The sequence below is a fragment of the Taeniopygia guttata genome, chromosome 2, assembly GCF_048771995.1.
Source record: "Taeniopygia guttata chromosome 2, bTaeGut7.mat, whole genome shotgun sequence".
Classification (NCBI taxonomy): Eukaryota; Metazoa; Chordata; class Aves; order Passeriformes; family Estrildidae; genus Taeniopygia; species Taeniopygia guttata.
In genome coordinates, this window is record NC_133026.1 from 55857528 (window position 1) to 55863527 (window position 6000).

The window sequence follows — 6000 nt, forward strand, 5'->3', positions numbered from 1 at the left end:
ATTTATTCTTTGCTGCACTGTCTTTCAGTAACAAGAAGAGCTTGATTCTGTCTTTCAATATGGAAAATTCTCTCAATCTCCTATTGAATGGCAAGATGAACACCATGGTCTACTTGCAACATTTCTACTTATTTATAATTTTTTCTCCATAGCCATATAATACATATAATCAGGATATTGTATTTTTAGATGGAGAGCAGTAAGTCAAAATTATTCTTTTCCTGTTTATGAGCTTTACAATTTATACATACATATGCATGCATGAACGAGACAAGATGTTGCAATACAAAACTTTTAAAAAATCACAAACTCTTGCTATAGGCACATTTTTACAAATATTAAAATCCATAGTTACATAAATATTGTCAATGCTACATTCATTTTCTAATGATCAGCACACAAGACAGCTGGCAGGATTTCACAAGATATATATCAATATGCCTTTTGGTAACCTATTTTTAATCATCCTTATATTTTAAGCAAGAGACAGCGTGGGAAATAAAGGAAATTGTGCGTGAAAGCTTCAAGGTCACTTAGAAACAAGCAAGGGCTATTCTATTTTGTGCTTTTATGCATTTTTATGATCCTTTAGGTTTCTTCTTATTGCTTTTATGTGCCACTTTTTCTTTTACATTTTCTTTTCTCCACTCCATGGCATGATAAAGCTACTTAATATTGATACTTTTGATATGGAAAAAATGAATCTTTTTGATTGAAATAGAAATATCCATCTTCCTTCTTATACAAATTTATAATAATATGGTAAAAAATTTGAATGATTCCTCAATGTTGTAAAGAAACAATAGCTTTGACAGTTAAATACACTAATGACATCTCATGTGGCATCTATAATGATATCTTGTGACACTGCCATAATTATTTTGGTCATCACTATATATTAGCAGCCACATTTACTATATTTTTACTTGTCATTTATTTCTCATATATAGTTTCTTATATAGCAAGTGGCAAACATGTATTTGGACATTAAATTTTGAAAAAAACTTGTATTCTTCCTCAAAGCAATTAATTCCTACACACTTTTATCTGATAACCTATTGGTTATATTGGTTATATTGGAGATATTGGCTATATCTCAGAGTTCTTCATATTTCATACTATAACTTAAAATTTAAAATATAGACTTGAGTCTCCTTTGTAATAAAACATTGCACATTTGGCTAGGACATCAATGTGCTACAACAGGAAATTTGTTACTAATCTAGTAACAGTTATTAGGCTGATATTCTACTGCAGAGAGAAATCGTATAGACAGTAAAAAAGTAGTATTAGAACCAGTAATTCAAGCTCAATGAAGCAACATTAGCACTTTTATGTTGTACTTTCTAATTAGAAAGTCTGTTAATGAAATTGGGGCATTTACTTAATTGCTGTGAACAATTATTTTCAAATTAAGCCTAGCAATTAAATAGCATGATTAAACTCACGCTACAGGCTTTTTAGTAGAGATACGGTAAGTATCTTGCCTGTTGTACTATGCACGGTAGTCAAAACTATGAAAATCTTCTGATTAGCCAATGTAAATTAAGTGCAATGCCATTTCACCAAGAACATGAATGAATATGCAAAAAGGGGAAAAAAACAACCTCTCTTACAGAGCCCAAATAACAGCCAGAAAAACTCATGTAAAAGCTACTTATAGTGGTGATATTTTCCTCATAATTTCTTCTGTACAAGGGAAGGTCAAGGACATGAATGCACATTTATCACATTAGTTTGCATTCCATGTAGCAAGGATGATGAAATAAAATGTATTTTCCTTTTAAGGCCACAGTTAATGCTGACAACCCTTCAAACCATTTGATCTCTCCTAGCACCTCACATATGAATTTTTCTGGTGAACAAACTGAGATAATTGAGTAATCTGAATTAGTTATACCAGTAATAGCAAGATGGTAAGGTGATATGTATGACTTAACAGGACATACATGTTTCTCTTTATAAAACACAGGACCTCATTCATCAATGCAGGACCCTGGACAGAGTTGTGTCTCACACAAGATATGAATTCTACTATGTATGCTACTGCTTTGAGTCTAATGATAAAAACGCATTGAAACTTGGAAATGGGTATTTTCAATGTTCAGCAACCTAGCTAAGAACCTATTAAGAATATATGATGTTTGTAGTATTAGAATCCCTGGGAGAAAGAATATTAACAGCAAGACCAAAACTGAGACAGTGCACTCTCTCATCAAGTAGCATTTAGGTGCAATTCATTTTCTACTTATAGCACACTAAATTAAAAAAAAAAAAAAACAACAACAAACCAAAAAATACATAATTTAAATAACAAATATTCTATCCTTTCCATGAAAAATTTGGGAAGTGATTAAAAATAACTGACTTCACAGCATTAGTTTTCAAGTATAAACAGATCCTAAAAGAATTCTAAATTTCACTTTATTGCAATCATTCACCATATGTTAGCTACTATTATTAAATACTTTAAAAAAAAAGATAAGAAATTGAACATGATCTAAATATCAAGCATAATCTCAAATAGTTTGATCAAGGATGTAAGAAGTTAAGACTGCAACTTATCTAATGTGGTGGAATGGTTCTAAAACATTTCAAAAACTTTAATGGCAAATTTTGAATAAATATGGCCTATGACTTGAATTAATTTTCCCGAATCAGAGTCTCTTTTAACATTAGGTATTGTCTTGTATTCAAATGTCACTCAATATAAAATAAAATGTGAAAAGCAGGAAATATAAATAAGATAAAAAGAATGAAAGAGAAAAAATAGAAGAATTAGTGCACAATCACTTTCACATTGAAAAGAAAGCTAAATAGTGGTTATATTCTGCTTACGATTTTAAAGTATTTGCTTGAAGATATAAAATGTTCTTTTTTGCACTTCTTTGTGTAATTACTACAATTACTTTAACCACCTATCAATCAAAAATTTCTGCTTATTGGCAAAAATTTCTTCTGTTCTATTTTTATTAAAAAATAAGACTGGAATGTGACTCACTATACTGCTGTATCATTCATATATTTTAAGCATTCATGCAACTTACTTGTTACAAAAGTAAACATATTTTTCAGGTTTGAAATTAACATGGGAAAGGAAGAACCTATGATTAAGTGCTATGAAAAAGCTGAAGAAGTTAATTATTGTTGGAAGATAAAAAGTTTACACAGCTTAATGCTCCAAATTGCCTGCCACTAAGGTAAACATCTTACATCAAAATCAGGATCTCTACAAACACTTTTGTCATGTGAATTCATTTTAGACATTTCTTCCCATTTAAACAGATCATTGCTTTTCCTCTCTCAGGTAACAGCCAGAGCCCCAAGGCCACCGTGGGACTCTCCAAGCTCAGCCTGGGTTGGGGACTGACTTGTTGCAGAAAGGCACGCTCAGACCCTGAAGAAAAAGACCAGGGTCTTTCAGGGGATGCTTTTCCCCACCACTGCACCCTGTATCTGCTGAGCAGTGTTTTGGTCACACAACCATCATGGTTACTGTCACTAGACATGTTGTAACACCCTGGATACTTAAATGTATGGGGTAAACTGAGGCTCCTCTGCTCTGGGTAGGCACAAGGTAGAGATTCCAACCAGATATTCTCAAGAGGTGAAAATTACATAAAAGTTTTCCTGGCAAAATACAAAAAAATCAAGAGACTTTGGCAGAAGACTTAGTACAACATAAAACATTTATCACTTGACTTAGCCCATTCAATTTAGCAAACTAAGTTTTGTTTGCACCCATTTGATGTTACATTCCATGAAGAGAGTGTTAGAGGAAGAAGAAGAAAGGGAGAAAGACAAAAATATAGGAAAGATAGAGAAAGACAGACATATAGCTACCAACTTCTGGATTCCAGTGATGTAATAGATAGAAAACTCCAAGATGAAGGAAATGTTAAAGAACCATGTGCTGGTCTCCCGGAGGCCCCGCTTAAACCTTGGCCTCTCGTGAGCCTTTCCCCCAGGTGGAAATTCCAGTCTCTTGGACACTAAGGGGCTTGGTTAGAAACACTGAGGTTTCACTGAGGTAGAATTGATTTTTGCCTTTTTGCTTTTATATATTCTCTATATTCCTTATGTATATATTTGTAGCTTTTTAACCTATTATTATATTCCTAGCTAGCATTTTACCTATTCTATTAATAGACAGAAAGACTAAATAAATTCCCTGGCAGCTCCAAGTCCTGGGGGTCCAAGGTAAGGCCCTCTGGGAGCCAAGGTTGAAACCAGCTCTCTGAGACATATTTTCATAAACAAAGTTTAGTTCCTATCTAAGGGGGAAGTGCGGTAAGAATTCAGAAAAGGGTAGAACCAGGGACAAATTACGTCATCACTTATGTCTCCAACTGGGGATTCTTGTCAGTTACGCTAATTTTCTAAACATATAGAAGTTATATCCATTTTATGTTACATGTGCATATTCAGTGTTTTCCATCCAGCAACCTGTGCACCATATGGATCCTTATAAAGGTAACCGCTTTTTATCACCTAAGTGTGTCTGGCTCATGATTTTAGGACCAGTGAAAAGGCATCAAGGGGCTGCATCTAGTGTGCCATGGCTGGCAGACACTGCGGGGCTGGGGGCATGGGGGGCAGGGCACTGTCTCACCACTTCCTACCACACACATGCAGGCATTCCAAAGTGCCTCAAAACATCAATCTTTCCATTCTCTGACACCTGTTATATCAAACTGTACTATCTCACCAAAGCCACTGCCCTCCACACTCTCTTGTCAGCCTTAACCCCTTGCATGCCTGCTCCTGCACAGCAAAACCTTGTTTCTTCTCTGAGACTCCATTACACCAGTGTTAGAAACAGTCATTCTTGTTAAAAGACAGTCAAAGAAAAACAAATATTCCAAATGGGTATGGTTAGCACATGGTAAAGCATTAGATAAATGTAGCATAAATTTCCACAATCATGCTACTTCAATATAATTCCAAAGAACATACCATGATGGGAAAACACACTAGTACAATTACTGATGTCACAAATAAAAAGAAAACAACCAAACAGATATGACTCTCTCTTCAGTATGGAATTAATTAGACTAAAGTGTCAACATAAAACCAAATAATTAGTATCTTCAAAGTCAGATTATATATACATATATAAAGCCTAATTATATAACCATTGCATCAATACATAAAAAAATGTCAATATACTTTATAGTCTGCTCTACTAGAGGATAACACAGGACAGTATGAGGAAATTTCTTTGCCAAAAGCAACATTCCACATGCCAGTTAAAGACATGTAGACTAGAGCTAGGCAAAATTGGCTTGGTTTTAGAAAGAAGAAAGGGAATTCATACCCAACAGCATCTAACATCCACAAAAGGCAATGTATCGATTGACATGTAGCATGGAGTTGCAGACTAACAAAAAAAGGAAAGTTTACAGTGCATGTTAAAAAACATGTAGGAGCAGACCCAGATGAATCTAAGGCATGTAAGAAATAAGGAGTGAGGAAGAGGTAGAAAAAAAGTATCAGCATTTTATCGTAGGACAGTTGCTTTTCCCTCTCATTCTCTTCCTGGTCCTCCTCTGGACTCATTCTGAAAGGTCCATGTCTTTCTTGGTCTGCAGACCCTAAAGCTGGATGCAGTACTCCATGTGGGGTCTCATGTAAGCCAAGTAGAGAGGCAGTATCACCTCCTCTGACTTCTTGACATATCAACCTCTTGACATAAACATGATCTCAGACTTTGACTAGTACTTAGCAATACCATCTTTTTGCATCTTCCAGGGACTGGTAACCTGTTCTTAAGGAAAGTCAGTTTAGTTTTTGGTATGTTTGAGGTGTGGGGGTTTTTTTTTGGTGTTTGGTTTTCTTTCATTTTTGTTTGTGTTCTTTTTTTTTTTTTTTTTTTTTTTTTAACTAGTTTGCTTCAAATTGTTTATGGTTCTGAAGAAACCTGGTGGAGAAATGCCACTGCAAATGGGGAGTAAGATATGAATAAAGCTGGTAGAACCTGCCCCATTTATTTCACAGATT